Here is a 15,022-nt window from a genome sequence, read left to right as displayed (position 1 = left end):
TCCAGGTAGGCTGGGAAACAGTCCAGTCTGGAAACCTGGAGAGCTGCTAGGGCTGGCCTAAGGCACTTTGCTGCTTGAGGTAAAGGACAAGATGGCGTATACTCTTATTTCCATATACAGAAGCCAGTCAGACTGGCAACTGAATCTTACATTGAAACTAGCAACAGGACAGCATCATCCACTGCATCTGAGGCCAGCAGCCTAGTTTAGGGGGTATAGGGCAAATTGTGCATGCTATACACAGCCCTGTCCTCCATCATCTCGTAACCACTTCCGACCCCTGCTATCTGCCACCTAAAGCAGCTGTCTGGCTCTGCCTAGAGATGGCGCTGAGAGCCTTGCCAGGATAGACCAGGGGTAGGGAATATTTTCACTCTGGTGGACTGGACCTTGAAGTCCCCTACCCTCGGTGGGCCATTTTGACAGGGCCGCCCACCTGTCAATCATACCATGGTGTCAGGTGACCATTTTTTCCTTTTTGCAGCACAGCTTGAGCTTAAAGTGTCCTGCAAAGGAAGATCCTGGCCAATACAGGTAGGACTTGAAGTGACTGCCAAGCAGCTGGTGGCCGATACAAATCCTATTGGGTCTGGTTCCACATGGGAGTTCCCAATCAGAAAGTCTGGAAGCAGCTGATCCTAGCAGGGCCTGAAGTAACTGCAGATTGGTTGAAAGTCACATTTTCAGCAGGGATCAGCTCCACTCGGGAGCTTGGATTAGAAGACCTGGGCTTGGATTTGGTGTCATACAGGTGGTGACCATTTTGTGTGCGTTCAATTGACACATGACCCCCAACGCACAGGTCCTTTTGGACCCAGAAGAGGGCAGAATGTGGGTGGAATGGGGCATAATGGGAGCAAGGTGGAGTGTAACACCGAAGAATGGAACCCCCCGTGCAAAATGGTTGCCACCTGTATTTAAAAGTCACTGGATATGAGCCTTGCTTGCCAAGAAACAACTGGAAATGCATTTCAATGCTCCTAATTGTTTCTTCGCATCAACAATTTTACCTGCTTCACACTTGATGGCATGTATGCTATGTGTAGGGCAGGTGGACGTGACTTGGTGGAAGGACCTTTGTGGGCCAAAGTAGGACTACTAATTTGATTAGGCTTGCAGGCTGGAGGTTGCCCACCATGGAGACAGACAAAACAGAGATAGTTGGACCAATAGACGGACATGGTAGAAGGCAGCTTAGTTCCTCCGCTCCTATGAAGTATGGCAACTCCAGTGACAAGAAAAGACTGGGAATCTTCCAGAGGGGTTAAATGAGGGAAGGGCTATGGGGCAAAAGCAGTGCTTAATTCCAAAAATTTGAGAAGCCAGGGCTCCAGCATGGCTAGGCATTACACACCCAAATTCCAGTTGTATATGAGGAAAGGGAGGAGTCCTTAGCTTTGCAGTGAGGAGGGAGAGAGAGAGACTGTACTGTACTGTATAAACACTTTTCTTTATTTCAACATCACAAATAGCAAGACTGAACACAGTGACTGAAGAAAGCTGCAGGTCAAACTCTCTCTCCATCAGGATGAGTGGGGAATGGGAAAGAAACCACTCTTCCCATGCTCAGAGGCACTCTTTTTACATTTCTCACAGGGCTGAGTTTTGGTACTGAAAACAGGTTCAAATTGGGTCCTATCCCAACACCACCAGGACACAGACCTCAAAAGCAGAGGTTAGCAGGAACTCCCTTGTGAGTCAGGTGGCCTGAATTGGGCCGTTGCATTGCCAGCCACAGAGGCATTTTTTTCACACTTGCAACATAAAATGAAAATTGTTGGAGATCTTTCCTTTCTTTTTGCAAAACACACCCTGAGATGGAGCCTGGAGACTGCAAAATGGAATTTGCTGCCTGAAGCAGCTTATTTATGTTGTTTCATAGGAAGGCTGAGCCAGTGGGACTGAGATGTTGCAGGACCATTGCCTGTCTTAGGGAGATAAACCAGGCCCAGTTAAAACACGTGCTTTAACACAGCATGGTCTTAAAAAAAACCAACCTGTAAGTAGCAGCTGCTGTGGAGGCAGTCAGGTCTGTGATTGCAGCGCATGGTGATGGAAAAGGATTCTGTCATTTTCCTTGCCTGCCCCAGTCCCAGTAAAAAAATCACCTTACTGATGCTGCTATGTACATTGTGAAGCGAAGACGCTCCCATTGCCATCAGTGTCAAACTACGGCCAGAGAGACGCAAACCAGGGCTTTGCCCCATTTATGCTGTGGAATCACTGGCTAGGTTACCTGTTGGCCCCAGTTTCCCTTTCACTAAAGGATGACCTGGTTATTCAGGGCTGTGCTGAGGATAACTGCAATTGAGTGTTCTTATTTTTTTGCAGAGCTGTTGCACATGTTAAAAAAGCAGAAAAAGAAATGAGTATTCGCAGCTCGGGGTGCTCCTTAATATCACACATTACCCTGATGCACCTTAACTTTAACTATCCGTGCTATCATTTTATTCTTCCCCCCACTTTACTGCAGTTGCTTATTGGCCAATTTATGGTATCTGTCTCCCTCCACCCAGTCTTGGAATCACAGAGCTCCTGGCCGCACTGCCCAGCGTACCATTAGCAGAAGCAGTAGCAGGAGCTACTGCTGCCCTCATCCCTACAGTGCCACCTGCTGGAAGAGGTCAGAAACGAAGTGGATGTAGCCTACCTTGATTTCAGCAAGGCATTTGACAAGGTGCCCCATGATATTCTTGTAAAGAAGCTGGTAAAATGCAGTCTTGACTATGCTACCACTCAGTGGATTTGTAACTGGCTGACTGACCGAACCCAAAGGGTGCTCATCAATGGTTCCTCTTCATCCTGGAGAAGAGTGACTAGTGGGGTGCCACAGGGTTCTGTCTTGGGCCCGGTCTTATTCAACATCTTTATCAATGACTTGGATGATGGACTCAAGGGCATCCTGATCAAATTTGCAGATGACACCAAACTGGGAGGGGTGGCTAACACCCCAGAGGACAGGATCACACTTCAAAACGGCCTTGACAGATTAGAGAACTGGGCCAAAACAAACAAGATGAATTTTAACAGGGAGAAATGTAAAGTATTGCACTTGGGCAAAAAAATGAGAGGCACAAATACAAGATGGGTGACACCTGGCTTGAGAGCAGTACATGTGAAAAGGATCTAGGAGTCTTGGTTGACCACAAACTTGACATGAGCCAACAGTGTGACGCGGCAGCTAAAAAAGCCAATGCAATTCTGGGCTGCATCAATAGGAGTATAGCATCTAGATCAAGGGAAGTAATAGTGCCACTGTATTCTGCTCTGGTCAGACCTCACCTGGAGTACTGTGTCCAGTTCTGGGCACCACAGTTCAAGAAGGACACTGACAAACTGGAACGTGTCCAGAGGAGGGCAACCAAAATGGTCAAAGGCCTGGAAACGATGCCTTATGAGGAACAGCTAAGGGAGCTGGGCATGTTTAGCCTGGAGAAGAGGAGGTTAAGGGGTGATATGATAGCCATGTTCAAATATATAAAAGGATGTCACATAGAGGAGGGAGAAAGGTTGTTTTCTGCTGCTCCAGAGAAGCGGACACGGAGCAATGGATCCAAACTACAAGAAAGAAGATTCCACCTAAACATTAGGAAGAACTTCCTGACAGTAAGAGCTGTTCGACAGTGGAATTTGCTGCCAAGAAATGTGGTGGAGTCTCCTTCTTTGGAGGTCTTTAAGCAGAGGCTTGACAACCATATGTCAGGAGTGCTCTGATGGTGTTTCCTGCTTGGCAGGGGGTTGGACTCGATGGCCCTTGTGGTCTCTTCCAACTCTATGATTCTATGATTCTATGAAGCAGCACGGGTGACGTTGCTCCATGTCCCATTTGGTCATATAAGACCTGGCAGTGAAAACTTTCCCGCCTCCTGTTTGTAACATTTTTAAGAGTCAGAAAGAGACTTTGCTCCCTTTTCCAAACCCTCCCCAAAGACTTTAGGGAGCAGCCAGAGGCCCAATCAGCTCACAGGCAGTGGTTTGGCAAGCATGAGGCCCAGGTCCACTTTCCCAGCATGCACTTCTTCCTCCCATGGGTTCTCACCTTAAGCAAAACAATGCCCTAATGGAAAGCGAACCTCTCCAGGCTTACAGACTTGGTGGAGGGAAGTTCCGGAGCAGCTGTCACCGAATTTGGGGGAGGGGGAGGGTGGAATTTGCCTTGGTTTGGGAGGGAGGAGGCTCCCGGAGACAGGGCCGGCTATGAATTCTGGGAATGTTTATGCAGCTGCAGTCTATTAAGGAGGAGGGATCCTTTCCTTTTATTAATCCCAGCCTTACAGCTCAAAAGGAGCCTCCTAAAGGCAGGCGTGTGTGCGCTCGCTCACTCACTCACGTGTGCAAATAGGTGCACAGTGACTTCAAGGATATCTCTGGGGAACACGCTGCGCTAGCTAATACTTCCAGCTAGCCAACGCATCGTTTCTGGAGCGAGGGGCGTCAGGGCTTTGTCCTCTTAATTCAGTATGTGCCCTGGATGGACTACTTGTGGTGATGTGTTAGGGAGGGAAAGCACTCTGCACGTGCTCAGAGCCATTATTTTTTTACATATCAAGGTGTGCATTTTTAAAAAGCATTAAGGTACCTGGGGTTAAAAGGGACGCGGGTGGCGCTGTGGGTTAAACCACAGAGCCTAGGACTTGCTGATCAGAAGGTCGGCGGTTTCAAATCCCCGCGAGGGGGTGAGCTCCCATTGCTCGGTCCCCGCTCTTGCCAACCTAGCAGTTCGAAAGCACGTCAAAGTGCAAGTAGATAAATAGGTACCGCTCCGGTGGAAAAGTAAATGGCATTTCCGTGCGCTGCTCTAATTCGCCAGAAGTGGCATAGTCATGCTGGCCACATGACCCGGAAGCTGTATGCCGGCTCCCTCGGCCAATAAAGTGAGATGATCGCCGCAACCCCAGAGTCGGCCACGACTGGACCTTTACCTTTACCTACCTGGGGTTAAACTCAACTTAAGCCATAAGCCCAAAGCTGGTTTTCCTAGAACCAGTCGTCCAGACTTAGAGTAAGATGAAAAGGCTGAAAACCTCGTTTCAGACAACCACCACTGTGCTTTCCCCTGCAAATGTCAGAATGAGAAACACCCGCACCTTCCGACACGTTCACAGGATGTGTTTCAGCTCCGAAGCCAACACAGAGTCCTGTGCTCACAGCTCAGGCCATTCACACACGACAGAGTCAGCCGAGATGTGCCCCAGACATGCCTACAGTCAAAGTCCAAGCAGCAGGTTGCAGGGACCCTCCCTGCCTCGCCTGCTGCCGGGGCATGCCCTTCGCAGATGCCTCAGCAGGGTCTAAGTCTTGCACACTGCTGCTTTTACATCCCTCTGACTTCCCACGTGGAGCTCAGCTGCTGTACAAACACAATCCCTCTCTCTCTGTAATCCTTCAGCCCTCGTTGGACGTAGAGGTCCTTTAAAGGCATGCTGTGTCAGGAATAGGGCTGTTGGTGTTCCACAGTCATAGAGCGTTGGTGTGGCACACAGAATTCAGCATCCTGAGAATCTCAGAGCCAGGCTACATGGGACTCAGGAGTTCCATGATACTGATCTTCTGCACTCATTTAAAAAATGGACAGCAGCCCTGTGTGTGTGTGTGTGTGCATGTGCACATGTGAGTTTGAGATTCATATCAGAACCGTGGCACTGGGGAAGAAGGGATTTAACTCTTTCCCTCCATGCTATTTTCCAGATGAAAACTATACAGAACCTCTCACTTGCTGGATGATCGCCTTGTCGTGTTGAGTGGGCTTGCATGTTCCTATGATCCTTGTGAGCAAAGCTGTCGGGAGTCTCGTACTGGAATTCACTGGAAATTTGGTCTTGTAGGCTACTTGGCCAAAGTGAGTTCAATCCACTGTACTGACTTGATAAAAGGGATTATTCTACAAAAGACTCAAAGCACCAGCCCCCAACAGAGCAGTGGTGATTTGTGTCGTCATCTGTATCCACTAAAAGTGGCATCACACCAAAATTTCACAACCACAACAGGAGCTCTCTGCATCACATGAAGCCACCTCTTTTATAAAAAGACCAGCACACAAATATAAAGCCAGGAAGAATAATATATAAAAATCGTGTTCTGGAGATAGACTGCACCTGCCTGTCAGGCAGTTTTGCAGTAGCATAGTAGAATGTCTGTGTGTTTTGTGTCAATAGGATGGGACACCCATTGAAACCAATAGGATGCATACCTCTTCTGTAACTGACTCTAAAACAGAGATTGTTTCCCCCATTTGTCTGAAATCCCACCATTTGAGGATAACATTTCAGCTAAGCAACACACATGAAAGGGTGGCACCATGGATCTTCTTCAACTATAGAGGTTTGTGAATCAAATGAAACCATCTATATACATTTCTCACTAATTTTGGCCTCAAAGTTACACATGTTCTCTTAATTACACCTTTAAGGTCTGAACCTTGAGAAGTATAGCTGGCACATCTGATTGATTGCTTTTGGGGGCTGCCCTCTTTGGAATAGCCAAGGATTTGTCCTGTGAATCTTGGTGAGCTTCTTCATGGATCACTATGGTTTGCGGCAGTGGTTTTCATCCAACCTTCTGTGGCACGCTGAGGTGCCTTGAATTATGGTTGGGGTGCCCAAGTAACACTGGCCTCTGTCCTTCCTTCCTTCCTTTGCTCCCTCCCTCCCTCCTCTGATGCCCTCTCATGTCTCTGCCTCCCAAAGGCTTGCTCAGCTATTTGTTGCAGTAGCCCTGGCTACAAGTTCCCCAGGTGAATGGTGCCTCTGGGGCTGGCCAGGGGGTGCTGGTTGCCAGGAGCTGAGGTGGCCTCCAAGTAAGTGAGGGATCTCAGCCAGCCAATCTGCCAGCGCTTGCTGTTTGGAATATATGGACAAGTCCCGGGCCCCTGTGGGGCAGTGTGAGGAGGCACCTCTCTTTGGGGCAGGGGGGGCAGCTCAGAGACCAGGGGCAGCAGCAGCGACTGCCCAGAGGACTCCCAAGGAGAGGGGAGAGGAGAGGAGGCTGAGGAAACACTCTACAAGCAGGCAAGGGGTGACATAACCAGCCCCTGAGCCCCACAGGGGCAGAAAGAATGTTGTTGGTCAAGGACTCAAAAAGGTTGACAACCTCTTGTTGGAGGTCTGAGTTTCCAGGTGGAGATGACCACAGCTAGGAAGGAGGATTGTAGAGCAGCCTATATCAGAGGAAGCTACCAGACCAGCTAACTCCATAAACTGGTGTGTATGCAAGATGGAAAGTTGAGAGAAACTGCATGTACCCTGTCTTTATTTTTCAAGTAGGATACCAAAGTCTAGATAACTGAAGATAAGGATTATGTTTATGGAAACCTGCCATCGCAGATGGTTACACTGATTAGATGACCCTTAGGGCAACTTTGAACCATTGTGGTGCAGCTGTTAACTGGCTAATGTGCTTCACTCAAGCTGTGGTTTCATCTCAGAAGCCTATCAACTATACTTCACTATCCTTTGGTTAATAAAGGCCCTCTATAAACCTAACATGCAATTATTCTATCAGTGTAATGACCTAGACTAGGCAGGCCGTTTCACCATTAAACACCAACCCAATACACCTTGTTCAAATTCTGGCTTCCCCATTTTAATAAGTGCCCTGTGGATAGAGACACTGCGCCATAAAGTGCAAAGAGGCACGCCCACCCTGCTCCACTTGGTTGTATAAATTCCTCCTTCGCAGTAAACATGATTGAATAAACTCTACAGAGAAAGCTCGTTTTGCACGAAAAGTCCCTCAATGCTTTACAGGGGGGAAGGGAAGACAATTGATAACAGCAGGTGAAGAGTGAAAACTTCAACTGTGCAACACAGGTGAGAGAATTAATACGGGAGCCAACAATGGAAACGCAAAGTGGTGGCTTGTATCACTTTCAGCAGAGGTATTTGCTCAGAAATGGACAAACTGGGAACAGGAAATGCATAACAGGACCACATGTATTATAAAGCATATCTGGTTTCTGGGTAAAAAGGTATTTTATTTATATATGAAGAAAACAGTTTCAAGTTTTCTCGCACACACAATTTTTCTTGAGTCACAGAGCCCCCTCCATTCCAATTATAACATTTCCTAACTTTCATGATTACAAACATTGATTCCTCACTGTACTCTTCTAAGACTGAAATCCATGCACACTTACATGACAATAAACTCCACTGAACTCAATTAAGGCTCACCCACACTTCAGCAGATGCCCAAGAGATTTTCAGCTTGTCCCATGCCTACAAAGCATGCGTCCGAGCAGTTTTCTGTTTGCTCTGCTGGCTTCCCCAGGAAAGCCTGCTATTTAGCGCTGAATTATTACAGCAAATGTCAATCTGCGAAGTGATGTTTGCTCCAGCTGAGTGGTAAAGATCACACTTTCCCAGGGGAAAGTGGTGGGACAATACTAGAATAGAATAGAATCACAGAGTTGGAAGGGACCCTGATGATCATCTAGTCCTGCTTCCTGCAATGCAGGAATATGCAGCTGTCCCTTAAGGCGATCAAATCTGAAACCTTGGCATTATCAGCACAACGCTCTAACCAACTGAGCTATAGATGAGCCCTGAGACCCAACCACTCTGGAGTAAGCATTCATTGGATCAGGCTTGATAAAGACAGTTTGGTCTTCAGTCATCTGTAATGCAAACAGCAGTACCAATAATTGACTGAACAATCTTACAAACAGTGGTTACCATTTCAGAATGCTGCCCTGCTCTTCTAAGCTTTCAGAGGCTAGCCTGAGCTAGAGTTCCCATCAAAGAAAAGGGCAGAAGCTATAATAAATACCAATAATAATTCCAAAAGATATAACATCATTTCCTGTACAATTTTTTCCCTTGTTCCTCCCTTTTCTCTGGATGTTTCCAGCAAAGTTAGACTAAGAAAACATTTTCATTCTAACATTGCAAACTGCTAACATGAACCATGAGAGATAGAGGCTGCATTCAGAATTCCAGAAATCTAGCAGAGTCTAAGTTTAGAGCTCACTTCCACATTAACTGCTTCCAGATAAAATCCGTTTGCATCCCTGTAAAACCAAAAAATGGTGGGACAAAATTTGGGACAGTATTCCAGCTCTTCATATGGATGAATCATGGGGGAACAGAAGTGCACGTGTGCATAAAGGAGGGGTGGCAACATATCTGATGACGTCTGCTGTTGTGTCACAACACACCCACTGGTGTGAAGGAAATTCAGTGTGAAATGGGGGTATATCAATCAAAAATCCACATGCAACAGACAATGGAGAATAAAAGGAACTTTAGAAACTGGGACAGAAGCACTAGCATTATAACCAAGAAAACTAACACAATAATTGCCATGTCTAAATACAACCTGCACACACTTAAAATAAAAGTTATAAACAAACTCTGCCCACTTGTTTTCAGTCTGGAATCTCTACTAGCTCCAGTTAGCAAAGATAAGATTAGTGGTACCTACCCTAAATGCTTCTTCAGAGTGGCTTGTCCAGCTTCCTGCTTGTCCACATCTTCAGAATTTGCGTTAATGATCCAAACAGCAGTAAACTTTAAATGCCTGCCTGAGCCACATCCTTCTGAGTTCACTCAGTCCTGTCAAGTAAGGAGGAGAGACATGAGTTGCGAAGGGCAGTTTCCATGACATCCATGGTGAATGCGTTTGTGGATTGCTGTTCAGGAAGGGTGACTTGGAGGAGCACAGATTGCACGGCCCCTAAGCCCTTTTCAGAGGTTCTAAGAATACGCAAGAGCATAATTGCACAAAGTATGTAGTGAACATGAGGACACGCACACCAGCCAGGACCACAGCATTCCCAGCCACTGTTGGGCTAAGTGTATTTAAAAAGCCTCTCCAAGATTGCAGGGTAACACAGGGTTCTCAGACCAGGGCAGGGGCTTGTAAGCATGTTCAGCCAGTTGTGCATACAAATGCCATCCAGACCTTTCCACTCAACATGGGGAGGTCTGGTATGAAGCAGTGGGGATTAAGATATCACAGGCAATGGTCCCCTTGCACATGCACCCCCAACCTTCTACACATTTTATGCCCTTACGCATTCTTTGAACACCTGAACGGGACTCTAGTTTTGAGCACTTCACTTCTGAATCAAACTGGCTGGCAGCAGCACAGATTGGTGGATAAATATAACTTGGGAGGAAGAGACCTTCAGGATGTCCTCCTTGAATTCTTGCTAGCCTGGTCAAAATGGCTTAGATCTCCTAAGGCTACAGAAAGTACTTCTACTTCGTTTTTTAAATAGCAGCTAAGGCTGCTTGGGTGAGCAAGCGAAGCAATGCGAGGCTCCAGGCCTCTTCAGCAGAAAACTGAAATAAAGATAATTTAGAAGAAAAAAGGTGGCACCCCTCAAGGGACTGTACCACCCTGCCCCCTGAGTAAACCAATATTCTTTAGCAAGAGCAGTTGTAGATCACAAAGAGCCTGCCACGCACTCAACAACTGTCCCTCACTTTTATGGCATCCTGGAGACATGTTTGGAAGAATTATTTACTTCTTGCTTTCTTATTGTAAAGATTAATAGTAGCCTGGTGTGTGTAGGGAAATCAGAGTGGCAATGCAGGACAGGAAGAGAGGTGTTAACCTCCCCTCTTGCAACTCTACTGCCAGTTACAGCTGAAACTCCACCACCTAAAACTGCTCTTTGCCCCATATGGGAAAAGAAATAGGTATCTATATGATGCGTTTACGATTTCCCCTGCCCTTTCTCTACAGTGCCATGTTCCAAATCCAATTCCGTCACTGGATATGACTACTAAAAGGTTTTTTTAAGAACTGTGGAAGATATTGGTCACACATCTCCCAAGTCATGTCTTGTTATGGCATAAGGCTCTGTTCAAACAACACATTTTCAGAGATGTGAAGCATCATGGCATACAGAAGATATTAATTTGTCTGTTGCACAACTGTCACCAGCAATTTCTTTTCCTGGGCCTTGATAGGAACCTACTAAATCTTGAAATACAATTCACAGGACGGCTCCACAGCAGTCTTGCAATCTCTACAGCAGCTTGAGGGAGATAATTTATACTAGGACAATGGTATGGGCAGAAAGGGTTAAATACCTCCAGCTGTCCTAGCCAAATTAGCACCCCCAACTCTCTTTGACAGTATGTCATAAAAAAGAAAAAGAAAAAAATGGCATCAATAGAAATGAAAGAACACATCGTAGATATATGAATTATCTGAAAACATCAACAGTACCTTTGAAAGAACCTCGACACAGAGAAGAATTTTTAAAAGTACTTCTGAGCCCAAGCAGAACACTCTGCAATGTTAGCAAGAACAAGAGAAAATGATGTTGGAAATGGCTGAGAAAAAGGAGGGGAAACAGTAGCTCAGACTTGGCAGAGGTAAGTTTGAGACAATGGGCACTCATCCAAGGAGAGATAGCAGAGACTGGGGCCAAGTGATGAAGGGTAAAGATCAGGTAAAGAATGTGGAGTTGTAGGTCCTTGGCATAAAGGTGGTATTGAAGACCAAATGAATGGATAATGGAACCAAGAGGGAGATTATGAAGAGGGAAAAAGAAGAGGAGTGATCCCTGGGTAACTTCTACAGAAAGAAGAAAAAGGGGGAAAGTAGGACCATTCAAATACACTTTAAAAAACCAAAAACATAACCATTAAGAAATACTGTACATGACAAAATGGTACTCCAAAAAGCCGAGAGAAGTGAACGGTGAGATGTATCAATGAAGGCTCGAGTGAGATTCAAAAGTAGTACAGTGGTACCTCGGGTTACATACGCTTCAGGTTACATACGCTTCAGGTTACAGACTCCGCTAACTCAGAAATAGTGCTTCAGGTTAAGAACTTTGCTTCAGGATGAGAACAGAAATCGTGCTCCGGCGGCGCGGCAGCAGCAGGAGGCCCCATTAGCTAAAGTGGTGCTTCAGGCTAAGAACAGTTTCAGGTTAAGAACGGACCTCCGGAACGAATTAAGTACTTAACCTGAGGTACCACTGTAGTACAGACAAAAGATCCTTGCTGTGAAACAATCATTCATAATATATATCCTTATGGTCACTTGCACAATACCCATTTGAGGTAGATCACTCTAACTCCTATTTCAGCTATGTGAAGTAGAGTCAATGTGTGAGTCTGACTTGCACAAGGCCACCAAGAGATGAAATCTGAACTCAGGTACCAAGGACAAGTCCAGCTCTTCCATCTGATCAACTGCACTGGCTTCATAGTAGTAGCCAGGAGCCACAGTTGCTTCTTTGCCCTCAGTCCATCAATGTCAGGATGTAAAGTGACAGAGGGCAGAAAAGGTGCCTCTGTTGCTCAGGGTCTTGGCAATAATTAGAGAGGGGCTGGGGAAAAGCACTTCCCCTCCAGTTATCTCCCATGATGGCCGAAGAATGAAAGGCTGAGGATGGCCCCGGGGAAGACTCACCTTGAACACACAAATATTACAACACACTTGGCATCCATTCCAAAGGTGCTCAACCTTCAGAGACAGATAGACAGCCAAATCATCCATCTTAGGCCAAACTACATTAAGTGAAATAGCAGATGTTGGAACACAGCACGTGGGAGAGTGGGGGTTAAACCTTTTATCCCACACCACAGTCCTGATAACTGTGTCTACCTCTTAAGCTGTTGTTTGATGTGTGAAGAAAGTTAATTTCAGGAATCTTGATGAGAGCTCTGATTTAAGGGAGCCAATTCTGTGTGGTCCACAAAGCTGACTTCTCCCAGGTAAAACAGGATTGTTTCGGTGAGTGGAACAACAGGTGTCACTGATGTACAGAACATCCAAAAGGGAGCTGATAGTCATCTATACCCCTCCAACAGACTTTCAAGTAAGAATCTCTAATGAAAAATGGAACATGCTTGGGGGGGGGTGGACTTTTAAAACTCTTTCAGCCCACTTAAGAGAATCCTTTGAAACTCTTACATAGTGGCCTCTTCCCTCTTGTGAATTCATCCCACATGATACCAGGAGCAACATCAACCTGTTGAAGGGGATGTGGGGAGACTGGATTTTACATATGTATGTGGTGGTTTTGCAAATTTGTTTACCCATTTTGGGTTTTGTTATTTAAAGAATTGAGTTTAATATACAAAACGGATCTACAACCTTCCCCTCAACTTGCTTTATTTGGAATAAATGACATGCCTGCTCCACCTATTGCTCATAAAAAACTTTAAACGTTCCTCCTTGTGGCAACACATATGGAAATAGCCATGTGATGGCGTACTGCCTTGGACTTGAAAATTGAAGCATGATAGCCCGGAACATGGACAATAGCCCTGGCTGAAAAGCTGATGTGCCAGAATCGTGAGACCAAAGGGAATTCTAAACCACATTTTCTATAATGTGTGATAACAGTTCTGGATTATATGTATCTATATGACTGTGTTTATAATGCCCTGAGATCTCATGTTACTATGTGGAAATATTTTTTGGACTGAACTTTAAGAATTTGATTTGATGTTTTTAAGCAACGTGGTTGATGTGTTGTGAGTTATGTTGTTTTATTGTGATGTGAAAAAATAAAATAAAAATGTTTCCCCCAAAAAATCTATACCCCTCCAGCATGCACTGATCTGCTGCCTGCCCCATTACCTGTGAAGGTAATGATGAGCGCAAAAGAGACCAAACTACACGTATACAATCCAAGTTGCAACACTGGCACAGAAATTTGTTCTAATTTCTTTCAAAATGGAAACTCAAACCATCAGCATGCTGGTAATAATATGTAGCATTTACATATTTGTACATATAAATATGCTCCTCCGTGCATCTGTTGTTTCTTTTTGAAACATTTGTACAGTGCACTTTCCATGTTTGTTTATTTTTATACCACTCTTCGGTTATATTCCCAGGATAGTTTACAAAGAGAATAAAACAATTAAAATGTATATACAAAACAACATAAAATAAAACAAGTAAAAACCACAAAATCATAAATGAAACATACCACACGACTAAGACTGCATCTAAAAAGCTTGGGGAAAATAAAAAGGACTTTGCCTAATGCTGAAAGGGCAAATCATGAAAAGTGCTCTACACACAAACTGCGTTCAGGCATTTGTCAGAACACTCAAGGTCTTAAAGCGTCTCGTGCCAACATCTTTGCATTGAACTGGCAGGATGACGGGGAGGAGAAAGAGAATTCCGGCACGAAGGGTGTAGCAGGGAATGGGACACACCGGGGCAAACAGGGGATGGAGAAGGAAGTACTCACAGGATGACGGAGGATGGCAAGGGGATGGAGGTCAAGGTACAGGAACCAGAGCAGCAGAACCCATCACAAGAGGAGCACGTCTCCATGAATGCAGTGGGCTCTGAGGTGTAGGGAGCAGTGGGAGAGGCACTCTAGGAGGCTGAGGGATTCAAGGGTGCAGAGCTCAAGCTCCTTAGCTGGCTAGGTGGGGTTTGCTGGCTCCAGGTGTGATTCCTCAGCTGGAGAAGGCTTGGGACAGGTGAGGGTCACATGCCTCATCAAGCCCAGATGCTGCAACCAGCATGCCAAGTACAAAAGGGAAGCAGAACTGAGGTGATATGCATGCTCACATGCCCATGTTGATGGACCTCTATGGGACTGTGATTTAGGTTCCATGCGGGACTGTATTCTGACTGCTGAATTTCAGACTTGGCTAGACCCTGGACTCTGTTTCCTGGACTTTGCCTGTATGGCTTGACCCCTGGACTTGGACTTGACACACTAATTTGCTGCCAGATAGGCCAGGGGTTCAGGACCATCTTGACGTAGTTTTTAAGAGGCTTCTGTTGAACATGCTTAGAAACTTTCCAATGGCATATTTCAGGTTTTTTGGGGGTGGGATATGGGTTAGGGTGAGAATTAGCTACACCATTAACTATGCAGATCTTCAAAACGCTTAACATGATTTGGGATGCTTCTAAATTGCAGCCACCTCTGGGGTGGCTCACTACAGCTGTTTAACAACCGATTAGGCCACTACTATATATAAAAGTCTGCCATGAGCGGGATTGGGCAGCCCACTGAAACTCCAGGAGCAATTTAGGGGAAATGATTATAACAATTTGTCTGGCATTTGTCCAAGGCATCCTC

At 45.7% G+C, this 15,022-nt stretch overlaps 1 long non-coding RNA gene across 5 annotated transcripts in view; it reads right to left on the bottom strand.

Moving 5' to 3' along the window:
* LOC128400820 (uncharacterized) overlaps positions 1-15,022 on the bottom strand; it is a 68,373-nt gene that overhangs the window by 31,402 nt on the left and 21,949 nt on the right. For all 5 annotated transcript variants that reach the window (XR_008327380.1, XR_008327383.1, XR_008327381.1 and 2 more), the window contains one exon: positions 9,421-9,551. This is a non-coding gene — a long non-coding RNA (uncharacterized LOC128400820). The remainder of the gene's footprint in view (positions 1-9,420; positions 9,552-15,022) is intronic.

The sequence above is a fragment of the Podarcis raffonei genome, chromosome 13 (genome assembly GCF_027172205.1).
Source record: "Podarcis raffonei isolate rPodRaf1 chromosome 13, rPodRaf1.pri, whole genome shotgun sequence".
In the NCBI taxonomy this organism is placed as follows: Eukaryota; Metazoa; Chordata; class Lepidosauria; order Squamata; family Lacertidae; genus Podarcis; species Podarcis raffonei.
The sequence above is the reverse complement of the archived record's forward strand: the minus strand, read 5'-3'. Positions and strand labels throughout refer to the sequence as shown.